Raw genomic sequence first — 13,639 nt, 5'->3', positions numbered from 1 at the left:
TTGGAGTTGCCCTAAAATCAAAGGTCTATGGAAACAGATATCGCTATATATTGATTATATTCTTAAGATACATTTTTTGTTAACCCCCAAAAACTGCTCTTCTTTCAATCGATCTGGAAGAGATGGATCCTTCGACATGACTTGTTATAATTCATATTTTCCTGGTGGTTAGGAATTCACTGGCATTGTACCGGAAAAGAATAGACGTACCTAAATTTTCAGATATTTTGGAAAAAATATCATTACACTACTTATTAGAACTACACTTTGCCATTATTAATGGCAACTTAAAAAAACACTCTAAGAGATGGGATAAATGGAAATCAATTTCTGCCATTTCCTAATTCAAAGAAATATCTTGGTGCTTAAACTGTTTCTTGACTCTTGGAGTCAATGTCTGGCTGATGGATATTACTTGCCGATCTGGACAACACACAATTTTTGTATTCTTCGTGGTTTACCTTTATATACTGGTCACTAGGAACTTCCAAATCATAATATAACTTCAAGGTAGATACACTATACAACTGCTTTAATTCCATATACAAATGTGATGGAACTTTGTATCTACGGAGTTTCCTAGCTTTTATTGTTATCCCCTTCCCCTCTCCCTTTCCTTCCCTCTAGTTATACCTCGCCTACTGCCCCCTCCCACTTCCTTGTTTCCTTTCTGTTCCCATCTTCATCCCTCCCATTTAAAAATGTTTAAAATCAATAAACACAGTTAAATTAAAAAAAACTGTCTCTGCTCACAACTAAAGCTGGCTCTGCTCAAAACTAAAGCTGAAGCTTTGATGCAAACCGACTGAGAAAAACCCAAAGGTATGAACTGGGATATAAACTGGTGTGCATGCCGTGTGTCATGTTCACACTAGCCACCGAAAATAAAAAAAAAACAGAAACACAATGTAAATGTGGGTAAGGGCTGAGAAGGACTGGGCCCACTAGTGGACACACACCTTTCTCGTGAACCCCGCATATCATTCAACTTGGCCAAAGAAAGTACTGGTTATTCACCTTGCTAGACCCACGCTAATAGGATAACCTTGAATTGATTCTTCCTAAAGGTGGAGAAGCATACTAAAATTGTGCTATACCAGAAGGCCATTGTGGAAAATATGTTGAAAAAATTCCCAACAGACAAAGCAAGCCAGACAAGGAAGACACACAGCAGGTACAGCAGAGGCAGGGGTACACTTTCAAAGGCCTGGGCCAAATTCATGACACCCTTTCAGTTTTCATGTCCACCGATCGGGTATTTTTCACAAGGAGGGAAACATTTTTAAAGATGGTCAAGTAATACCTGGCTGACAAAACCAGCGTACTCCCTAATTCCTCTGTGACCTTAAACTATTGGGGCTCAAAGCTAGACATCTGGCATAAGCTGTCCCTCTATGCCTTGGAGGTGTTGTGCTGCCCTGCCACTAGCGTCTGGTCTAAGCAGGATATTAGTGCCACCAGGGAGATAACAACAGACAGGTGCTTTTGGCTGTCAAGAAAAAATCCTGACATGCTCACGCTGATAAAAATGAACAAAGCCTGGATTAGCCCTGAGTTTTCCATGCCACCAGATAACAGCAGCACAGAAAGTGTTTTTAATCTTCAATATTTCAATGAGGCCGACCAGTTGTTGCCTTCAAGGGTCTATGGATGACTCTACTTTTAATTTTTTCCTGGCTTTGCATTCTGTGCAAAGCCTTTATGAGTATATGAATACATCAACTACATGAGGTATTAGAGTTAGCACCTTCAAGGGTGTATAGATGACCCTGCTTCCAAATGTTTGGCAGCTCATGCACTTAGTGCATAGCTTTTATGAGTCTAGGAGTACCACTACATGGCAATTTGAACAGCATGTGTATAAGGCCCCCCTTTATATCTAATACAGGGTGTATCTGAGTCCCTCTGAGTCACTAATTTTTTATAGTTCTTGCTTCCTTCATAAATTACACTGACATTTCCGATTTTTTTTATAAAGATTTACATTTTGGTTTACTTAAAATATTGTTTTTTTAAAATCCTTTTTAAATTTTGCATTGTTCAGGAAAGAATGTTTCTTAACATTTTTTTCATGTGAACTCCAATTTCTTGTCAATTTTGAATGTTTTCTTGTCAGTGCTTAAAGTGGAGTAATAGTGTGACACCATTGTTCTCAGCAGTGATCTGGGAGTCAGAGATGTTTCCAGGGGTCTTCACCATGCTGTTCTCCTCCCATTCAGCACATTTTCCATCCATTTCAACATTTTCACAGCCCCACAGGCCACCTTGTAAGGTCTGCTGGAAAAATACTTGGATTTCCCATTGACTCCCATTATTCTAGTTACTCGAAACATGCATATGAGCATTTTAGAGCTCGCTCATCCCTGTTGCTCACCTTATCATCCCTTTGCACCTAATTATGCTATTTATTCACACCAAGATCCAGTCATTTACTTGTTTCATAGCCTTAAAGGGAACCTGTCACCCCCCTCAGGGCCTATTAAAGTAAAAGAGCCACCTTCAGCAGCACTAAGATGGGGGATGATGGATGGCTGCGAGGCGGTTGAGTCAGGGGGAGAAAACATACCTCCCTGACTCAATAAAGGTATGGCAGGAAATTTATAAAACTCATAATTTCAGCATTCCTAGGGATAATAAACATAAGAGCCACCTTCACAAAATGCAGCCTTAGTGCTGCTGAAGGTGGCTCTTTTACTTTAATAGGCCCTGGGGGGTGACAGGTTCCCTTCAAACAAGTGTCACCCAACACATAAAACTTAATAATGGTTATACATTTAATAAACTCCCCTTGCAGATACAGAGAACACTTGGGTTCGTGCAGATAAAGGCATTATGTGGAAGGTTTCTGACAGACAAATATATTGGATTAAGAGAACAGCTGCTAAAATACCATTACAAAACAGCAAACAGGTATTTGAAGCTGCTGGAATCCTAAAGGTGTAGGATCCTCCAGAGGCTTGCAGCTCTGCATAAACCTAATATTCAGCTACCCGTAAACAGTGCTGACAAGCAGACAGTTGTAGTGGGCCCAGCCATACATGAAGACTAATTTTAAAACCGTCTTGTTCACTGGTAAGTGTTGTGCAACCCTGGATGGTCCAGATGGATGGAGTAGTGGATGGTTGGTGGATGGTCACCATGTCCCAACAAGGCTGCAAAGTTATCAAGGAGGTGGTGGAGTCTTGTTTAGGGCCAGAATAATGGGGAGAGAGCTGGTAGGCCCCTCTAGGGTACCTGAAGGTGTGAAAATGATCAACAAAGTATATAGGGTTCTGTCTACTCACTTTCTTCCATGGTACAAAAAGAACCATGCAAAATCATCTGCATGCATGACAATGCACCATCTCATGCTGAAAAGAATAGCTCTGAGTCATCGGCTGCTATGGACATAAGTGGAGAAAAAGTCATGGTGTGGCCAACATCCTCCCATGATCTTAACTCTATTGAGAACCTTTGGCATATACTAAATCAAAATATCTACGAGGGTAGAAGGCAGTTTACATCAAAACAGCAGCTATGGGATGCTTTTCTGACATCCTGCAAAGAAATTCAAGCAGAAACTATCCAAAAACTCACAGGTTCAATGGATGCAATAATTGTGAAGGTGATATCAAAGAAGGGGTCCTTTGTTAACAGGTAACTTGGCCTGGCAAGATGTGTTTGATTGAAAAAGTTTTTGACTTCAGTAAATGTCACCTCTTAATGCTGCAAGTTCAACAAATGACCATTTTCAGCTCTTTTCAACCTATAAAATGTTTATAAACTGTGTTGCATAAAAATTTTAAAAAGTGCATTTTGATTTTTTTCAGTTTAAAAAAAAATACTGTTCTCATTGGGAGGTTTGTCCAATAAAATTTGATGTACACTCTAGCGATTGATGATTTGAATACTATACTGACACGTTTGCATCGACCATTTAGGAAAATCATAGAAAAATAGCATTTGCATAATAACTTTGAACGCAGTGTAAAGAAGGAATGCTTTCTTGGCACACAATGGGTCATTGGCAGGTACGGACTGGGGATGAAATTCAGCCCTGGCATTTGAAATCACACAGGCCCATGTTGTCTCCATCCCCAAGCACCAGATGGGATATATTACTAATATTACCCTTGATAGAGGAAAGGAAGATTTACTACAAGACAAATATTTCTAATGATACCGGTGGCCTGCTGAGGTAAGTGACGGAGTCAGCAACTTTGTGCTCCTACACAACTCTTAACAGTATGGGCATCTTGAGAACACCGATTCTGTTAACAACGTAGCAGACAAGGCAGCCCATGACCAGACAGGCCCTTCTGGCATTTACCAGAATTGCCAAATGGCCAGTCCGGCCCTGGTCATTGGATACGTGTGAATGGCCTTTTGGATGGTAGGGTTTACCTAAGCATTTTGACAGACCAAGTTCGACTCTTTTTACCAGCTATTTTACCTTCTGGCAGCAGGACGCTTTCAGCAGGACAAAGCACTATGCTGCAAGTCATGAACAGTCATGGATTGGTTCCAGGAGCGCGACAGTGAGCTTTCCTTGCTTACCCTAGCCTTCACAATGCCCAGATCTAAATCCTATAGAGAATCTCTTGAGTATGGGCTGTTCAGAGCATATCAGTTCTTCTAACTAAAGGTGGATTTGCACATGCACGTGATTGCTACCATCAAAGAGAAACAGACCAAATTTTCCCAGGTATCATCCTAGTTGCTTCAAGCCAATAAAAAAAACCCTTGGAAAGTCACATTTTTTAATCCAGTTTATCACCAAGCAACCGATCCGTGAGACACAAGTGAAAAATTGAAATAAATCCGAAGCCTTCCGATATGCATCCCTGTCTCGTGGATCCCGTTAGACATAAATGACCGAGTCTGATCTGCAAATCGGATCGGAATAGGACATGCTCGGAGTCTCCTGGATTCTACTCTCGGATCCAAGACTTTATTGGATATGTAAATACATCCATTTTACTCTATGGGTCAGAGTGTTGTCTAAGAAAAAATTATAAAGCACTTGGACGTGTCACACGGATGTGTGAATGGAGCCTAAATTGTGGTAACTGCAAAGAAGTTAATCTGTCTCCATAAGTCAAAATTGTTGCAGAACGATTTCAACACCTTATGTAATCTATGTAATGACAAACTGTTGCGGTGCTAAAGGCCAAATGAGGTCAACATGCTATGGTGGTCTGTGATAAACAGGCCACTAACTGCTTGTAATGTAAAGCCCCTCACACACAGCAGCACATCAAATTCAGCTCCCCCAATTTTATTATTACGGTGCATCCAAAAGTGACAAAGGAGAGAGAACAAACAATTCCTTAGGGAACGTGTTCCATCTCTTCTGTATGTCAATTTATGCAAATGATATAGGAAAGCAGATGTCCCAGATATAGCATAAAATGTCCGAATTTCTTTTTTTTTGTCATATACTAGTCATTAAGAGCGAGACGAGCTTTCCTCCCTGTGCTCCCTTTAGGTCCTCAGCAAAATGAGTGCATGTTTTGGTCTTTTATGCTCCAGTCAGAAGGAATGTGAGTCATGCACAGGCCTGAGCGATGGAAACAAGTTTGAACAGTGACCCCGTAAATGTAGTGGGCTCGTGCTCAGTCAGAAGCCTATATTTATTTCATTAATTATAATACAGCCATAAAATAATCTCAGCTTCTACTACACTAATCACAGAGCAAACAGACCTGCAAAGCGGTGGCTACAGGGCATTGTACATGAAACAAACAAGTACAGAAATTGGATTTAGCACCTCACAATATAGCCTTTATGCCATGACATGTTTACACAAAGCCATGTTCTACATACCACTTAACACATTACAAAACAATATTGTAACTGCCATCATCACCTACAGTTAATAGAAGCATTTCGCTGCTGCTTTTAGGTACAGCACAGGGAGCACCTTTCACTAGAGAAGTAGACATTCTAGGGTTATTCCTAGCCGAGAAGGAACTAGTAGATAAGAGAAACAGCTGAACCACGAAAAATGCATTCACTTCTATGGGAATTACAGTGTAGAGTAGCTACATAATCCCAGTCACCTCTAGACGCCATACATAGACCTGTAATCCCTTCTCAGTCACACATACAGATGTGCTCAAAAGTTTACATACCCCGGCAGAATTTTTGCTTTCTTGGCGTTTTTTTCAGATAATATGAATGATAACATCAAAACTTTTTCTCCACTCATGGTTAGTGGTTGGGTGAAGCCATTTATTGTCAAACTACTGTGTTTTCTCTTTTTAAATCACAATGACAACCCAAAACATCCAATTGACCCTGATCAAAAGTTCCCATACACTGGTGATTTTGGCCTGATAACATGCACAGAAGTTGACACAAATGGGTTTGAATGGCTACTAAAGGTGACATCCTCACCTTTGACCTGTTTACTTGTAATTAGTGTGGATCGCTGATGTTTTGGGGATGTGTAGGCTACAAAGGCAAAGAAAACTTGGTAAAAGTTGAAGGAAAGATGAATGCAGCATGTATTCAGCAAATACTGGAGGAAAATTTGCAATCATCAGCCCAGAAGCTGCACATGGGACGTACTTGGATGTTCCAAGACGACAACGATCCAAAACACAAGGCCAAGTCGACATGTCATTGGCTACAGCAGAACAAAGTGAAGGTTCTGGAGTGGCCATCTCAGTCTCCTGACCTCAATATCATTGAGTCAGTCTGGAGAGATCTCAAGCGCACAGTTCATGCTAGACAGCCCAGGAATTTACAGGAGCTGGAGGCTGTTTGCCAAGAAGAGTGAACAGCTTTACCATCTGAGAAAATAAAGAACCTCATCCACAACTACCACAAAAGACTTCAAGCTGTCATTGATGTTAGAGGGGGCAATACACGGTACTAAGAAATGGGGTACGTGTACTTTTGATCAGGGTCATTTGGTGTTTTGGGTTGTTATGATTAAAAAAAAAAACAACACAATAGTTTGTCAATAAATGGCTTCACCCTAACACTAACCATGAGTGGAGAAAAAGTTTTGGTGTTATCTTTCATATTCTCTGAAAAAAGGCCAAGAAAGCAAAATTTTTCCAGGGGTATGTAAACTTTTGAGCCCAACTGTAGTTGTGATGGAAATACCCTAGGCCACAATTTTTGTCTTGAGGACCCAAAGAATTTTTACTTTCCAACACACTGTCGTAAGTTTTAATCTTTATCTAAGGTCTTGATATCTGAGACGAGTCGTATATGTTTTAGGTATAATTTTGTGACACACATTATCAAAGATTTATCAATGCTTTTACATCCCAAAAGTGTTGTAAAAGCTTTGGAAAGGCAAAAAATTTTGGTAAAACTCAGAGTTACACCAAAATTTTTGCAACATTTGGCGTTTTTACCTCAGTTTCTCCCGGCTCTGCCCAAATGAGCAGAGCTGGGGCACTACGTGGACACCGCAGGGGGTGATGACAAAGCTTGTCTAATTCATGACGAGCTGTAGTATTTTCTATGCCAGAAATCTCAATCCAGTCCCTGACGACAGTAAGATTTCTGACGTGGCACACAGAGGTGCATGACACTCGTCAGGCGCTTCAGATTGATGAAGAGGCATGCAACTTTTCATGAATCAGGAGCATACAACTACACCAAGCTTCCTCACGAAGACCAGTAAGAAAATCATCGCTCTTGATTAACTTTGCATGTATTTTTCCTTTTTTTTGTGTGAAAAACTCTGGTTTCTCAAACAAAGCCGGGACTGTGTCTATGAGGCTGTTGGTCAGGAGTCCCATGGTGAGTTCAGGTGTTGAGGTCCATGTATAAAGTATGCCCACCTGAAACCATCACAAGTGATATACTGTATTTTCCGGCATATAAGATGACTTTTTAACCCCTAAAAATTGTCCCAAAAGTCAGGGGTCGTCTTATACGCCGGGTACGGCGTGTACAGGAAGCGATCCTGGATGTTCCCAGGGTCTGAAGGAGAGGAAACTCTCCTTCAGGCCCTGGGATCCATATTCATGTAAAAAATAAAGAATACAAATAAAAAATATGGATATACTCACCCCTCCGAGAAGCCTGGCTGTCACCGCTGCAAGCGTCTGCCTCCGTTCCTAAGAATTGCAGAGCGCGAAAGACCTTCGATGACGTCACGGTCAGGTGACCGGTCACATGAGCGGTCACGGACCAATCACAGGACTGCGACGTCATCGAGGGTCCTTCATGCTCTGCAATTCTTAGGAACGGAGGCAGACGCTTGCAGCGGTGACAGCCAGGCTTCACGGAGGGGTGAGTATATCCATATTTTTTATTTTTATTCTTTATTTTTTACATGAATATGGATCCCAGGGCCTGAAGGAGAGTCTCCTCTCCTCCAGACCCTGGGAACCATACGCCGTATAAGATGACTGGGCGTATAAGATGACCCCCGTCATAAGACAGCAGGCATATCCCAAATTCCATATTTTATATGGAAAAGTTGGGGGTCGTCTTATACGCCCAGTCGTCTTATACACCAGAAAATACGGTATAATTTTTTTTTTGCAATATCATAGTTATAAGGTTTTTGCTACTTTTAAAATTACAAAAAAAAAAAGTTTTTGTGCCACCATATTCTGAGAGCTTAACTTTTTTTTCTTTGATGGAGCTGTAAGAAATCTTGTTTATAGCAGTTTGTTTTATCAATTGATAAATTACATCTTATGGCTCATGCACACAACAAAGAACTGTGCACATAGTCTGTACTGTAGTGCGCAGGGCCCACATGGCTACTTAGTATGAAGATGTACAGTGGCATGTAAAAGTTTAGGTACCCCTGGTCAAAAATACTTTTATTGAATAGTTAAGCAAGTTGGAGATGAAATGATCTTTAAAAGGCCTAAAGTTGGAGATGACACATTTCCTTTGTATTTTACGTAAAAATATATGTATAGTCATTTTTTACATTTTAAAAATTACAAAAAGGAAAATGGGACGATGCAAAAATTTGGCACCCTTTGAGATTTCTGTGCTCAGATAACTTTGACCAAGGTTTCATACCTTAATTAGCCTATTAGGGTTATGACTAGTTCACTATCATTGTTAGGAAAGGCCAGGTGATGTAAATCTCCCAGTTTTATAAAAACCCAGCCTCTAGTTTCTGCCAAATAACAACAGTCATGGGTCCTTCTAAGCAGCTGCCTAGCTCTCTGAAAATGGTGCAGGCCCACAAAGCAGAAAGCTATACGAAGAAAGCAAAGCGTTTTCAAGTTGTTTTTTCCTCAGTTCAAAATGAAATTAAGAAATGGAATTAAGAAATGGCAGTTAACAGGAACAGTGGGGGTCAAGATAAGAACTGGAAGACCAAGCAAAAGTATAGTGACAGCCGCTAGCAGGATTGCTAGAAAAGCAAATCAGAACCCTGCTTGACTGTAAAAACCTTCGGAAAGATTTAGCAGAATCTTGATTTGTTGTACATTGTTCTACTGTTCAGAGTCATCTTCACAAATATGGCCTTCATGGAAAAGTCATCAGAAGAAAACCGCTCCTGTTTTTTCACCATAAAAATTCAGCATCAGAAGTATGCAAAAGAACATCTAAATAAGCCTAATGCATTTTGGAAACAAGTCATGTGGACCAATGAGGTTAAAATAGAACTCTTTGGCCACAAGGATCAAAGGAATGTGTGGACAAAAAATGGCACAGAATTTCAGGAAAGAACATCATGCCACCCATTAATCATTATTATTATTATTATATAGCACCATTAATTCCATGGTGTTGTACATGAGAAAGGGGTTACGTACAGAGTTATAGATATCGTTTACAGTTAACAAATTTACAAAGACAGACTGGTACAGAGGGGAGAGGACCCTGTCCTTGCGGACTTACAGTGTATGGGGGGGTTGGATCAATCATGCTGCTTTGGGGTTGGGTTGCAGCCAATGGCACTGACATGTTTGCAGCCAATGGTGCATTCCATCGGTAGAGGGAAGAATGTATTAAATGAAATTTCAACAAATTATTAATGCAAATTAACACCATCTGTAAAACAAACTGAAGCTGAAAAGAGGACGGCATCTACAAATGGAAACGGACGATCCTACACCCGTCAAAATCCACAATAGACTACCTGAAAATGCGCAAGCTGAAGGTTTTACAATGGCCATCACTGTCCCCTCATCAGTGAAGATGTCAGGCCGCCACCCTTGCCTTATCTCCTGAGTTAGCCCTCCGTTTGTTCTCTTCCCCCACCCAGTGAAGAGGGACACTACTGTGCACCGCAGTACACGAACGAGGGTTAATAGAAAACAGGCATACAAAATATTAACTCACATATAACAGAGGAATGCACCTGGGAGTAGAGGAAGGGGAATAAACCAAAGTAGAGGAGGGAAGTGAATTGCCACACTTACAAACCAGGAAACAGTCACAGATAACTCCTCCAGCACTCCTTCTCACATGAACTCCTCTCCTCCTTAGCAATGCAGCAAATGCTGGCTCTGACATGGATTTGAATCAGGAGCCAGATCATAAAGGGAACGGGAGTTGCTATCTGAGCTTAACTGAGAGCTCAGGGTTTTCCAACAAGGCCGATTAACCCCTGTTCTGCCAAAAGGAGTAAACACCATTAAAATAAAGGAAAAGTGCTTCTTCTCAGTGCAGGAGTAGGAGAAATCAGATACTGCAGTCTTCTGGCTCCTCTCTGTTGTGGAAACCACGTGACAGCCGCGTTACCAGTGTGTTACCAGTGTGTTGTGTAGTGGTGCTCTCCTGTTCTCACGGCAAAGCTGTGGGTGGTTATACCTGACATATCTACAGGTTTCTCTGAGCTTCAGCTCCCGTCTCACAGGCAAATTGGGTTGCAAAACAGCAAAGCTGTGAGAGCTGCAGCTGTTTGTTATGAGACAAAGTTCAGTTCTACTGTGCTGGTTAGATATCTTGCAATGGTAATGCTCCGCTTTACTTAAAATAAGCTTTGGAGGCAGAATATCGTGCTGATCTGTGTCTGGTCCATATGAGGAACAGCTTATCTACTTACAAAAAAACATGGATTTCTCTATAGCATAAAAGATCGGATAACAGATATCAAGGTATCATTTTAATCAGCTTCTCAAGACCTACCGTACATGCCCATACAGCTGGCATAAAAGGGTTCATCCTAATGACAGATTACCTTTAAACACTTCTAGAATCCTCTAGTGGATACAAGACCTCATTCCGAAATATGAAATCAACCATTTAGCTAGGAGTACCAATAAAATTCACAGTGTAGCCTACAATACCATCTAAACAACATTAGTTATTATAGGGTGTTGTCCGGTCTAAAATGATAAGTCTGCAGTCACTCTGTGTCACTGCAGACTCCTAAATCCCCTCAAGCGCACGCAGTGTGCACTGTGAGAATTCGCCAGTTTCTGAGCCAGGAAATGCAGTGATGCATGCCTTATGCATACTCCCAGCCAGAACCCAACCAGTGGGCATGGCCTTGTTCTGTACACCTGTATTGAGCAAGGCCCCGCCGACTAGATGGCCAAGTCCACATCACTAGAGAGTGTGCGATCTCGCTAAATACAAGTGCATGGAGTGAGGCGATGCCCACTAGCTGGGTTCTAGCCAAGAGTATGACTAACGCATACATACCCTCCGCTCCCAACTCAGAAACCGGCGAATCCTCTGAGTGAGTGTACTGGAGGGATTTATAAGTCCGCAGTCACACAGCGTGACATTTTAGACCGTCAACCCTTTTAATCACAAAACAGAAATTAGAGAATCCTCAGCCCCATCATTGGAAAAGTCTGTGTAATTGTGGCTCAGCACTTCACCATTAACCCGAACAATGTTCATCGTACAAGATACAACATATGCTATGTTCACAAATTGCATTTTTTCTATGGCTAATAATTATTCAAATTAAAAGCTGCTTTTTACAGTACCAACAAAAGCTGTGATATTTCAGAAATGTCATGCACACATATTGTTTTTATTTTTTGGACTGAATTGGAAAACTGATATTTATTATTTTTTTTTTTTTTTAAACTGCAGCATGTCACTTCTTTCAGCGTTTTTGCAGCGTTTTTTGATCCATAGAAGGCTATGTTCACACGTTGCATTTTTGTTGCAGGAAATCTTGCTCTTTTGGCAGTAAGGCCGGGATCACACTTGTGAGAAACTCTCACGAGTCTCTGGCCTCAAAACCCGGAACTGCCACCGGCAGCTGAGCGCGCCGATCCGAGTGTCGGCGGCAGTGCCAGGTATTGAGATGCGAGACTCGTGCGAGTTTCTCGCAAGTGTGATCCCGGCCTAAAGAAGCTGCTTACAAATAGAAGGTTTTGCTGGATATTTTGCTGCGTTTTTCAGGATCCCAATGTTCAGTTTTCTTCCACCACAGAAGCATGAACAATGCAAGGTGTTAGGTTGCCAATGAAAGACATATGTGATACCATAAAACCATTTTGAAAAAAGGGCAAATTATTTAGTGGAAAAAGATTTTTATGTCTGAAAAAATAGTGATTCTGAACAAAAAGTCCATGAGTTCATTAAAAAAATACACAATTACAAATGTAACAGCGGGGGGAGTTGAATTGGTCGGGAAAAGTTTACCTAAGATTATGGCAGAGCATTGAGTTGTAGGAAACTTTTTACTTTCACACATTGGTCAGCCCTTGAGTTGGTCAGGTATTGTTCAATTTCACACCTTGGTCAACCAATCAGCCAATGTTTACTTTACACACATCACTAATTTAAAGGGAACCTGTCAGCAGGATTGTGCACAGTAACCTGCAGACCGTGACAGGTTGGCCCTGTTATACTGATTACAATTATACCTTGGTTGATGAAATACGTCTTGTGGTTGTTTCTTAATCTTTGTTTTCAGTTTTGTGTTAATGATATGCTCGTGCTCGTGATATGCTGCGGTTAGTTCGCGATTCCACTCATGGCTGTTAGGGGCACATATCAGCTGATCAGATCAGCTGTCATGTGCCGGAAAAGGTGCGGGTTCATCGCCGGAGTCCATATCAAACAGGGGGAGGCGCCCAATGATGGGCAGAATCCGTTAAGGGGTTAAGGATCAAAATGCTGCCCTCACACTATGTTGTACTGTTTAACATGGAATAGAGAGAATTTTTTACTACTCTTAGACCGGGATCACACTTGTGAGTTCAGTACGAGAAACTCACGCGAGTCTCTTGCCTCAATACCCGGCACTGCCGCCGACACTCAAGATTGGAGTGTGCGGCCGCATGTATTTCTATGTAGCTGAACGCTCCGGTCCTGAGTGCCGGCGGCAGTGCCAGGTAGTGATGTGAGAGACTCGCGTGAGTTTCTCGTATTGAACTCACAAATGTGACCCCAGCTTTATAGGGAGCGTTGTTCAGTAGTGTTTTGTTTAATATATTAACTCCAAAATATAAACTTTTTACAAAAGTTCTATTTACAGTTGAAAGATAAATAAAAATTGAAACAACAAGGGACAATGTGTTATGCATAGCTTTAGAGTAGAACATCATAAACTGTAAATGAATCACATTATCACATAAAATATATATCAGTAACCACAAATTCATGGCACAAGCCTATCATAACAGCATAAGCCCCCCAAATCAATCATTACAACTGCTTTACCCACATGTGTATTTAAACATGGTTACTGAGCAAACACAATGTTTCCTAACCAAGTGCTGAACGCTACCCCACACCCACATGTGCA

The 13,639-nt window shown here is 41.2% G+C and overlaps 1 protein-coding gene across 1 annotated transcript in view; it reads right to left on the bottom strand.

Moving 5' to 3' along the window:
• Window positions 1-13,639, bottom strand: part of DST (dystonin) — a 745,723-nt gene that overhangs the window by 367,398 nt on the left and 364,686 nt on the right. The window lies entirely within an intron of this gene.

The sequence above is a fragment of the Ranitomeya variabilis genome, chromosome 2 (genome assembly GCF_051348905.1).
Source record: "Ranitomeya variabilis isolate aRanVar5 chromosome 2, aRanVar5.hap1, whole genome shotgun sequence".
Lineage (NCBI taxonomy): Eukaryota > Metazoa > Chordata > Amphibia > Anura > Dendrobatidae > Ranitomeya > Ranitomeya variabilis.
Note: the sequence above shows the minus strand (reverse complement) of the source record. Positions and strands in the feature narration are given on the sequence as shown.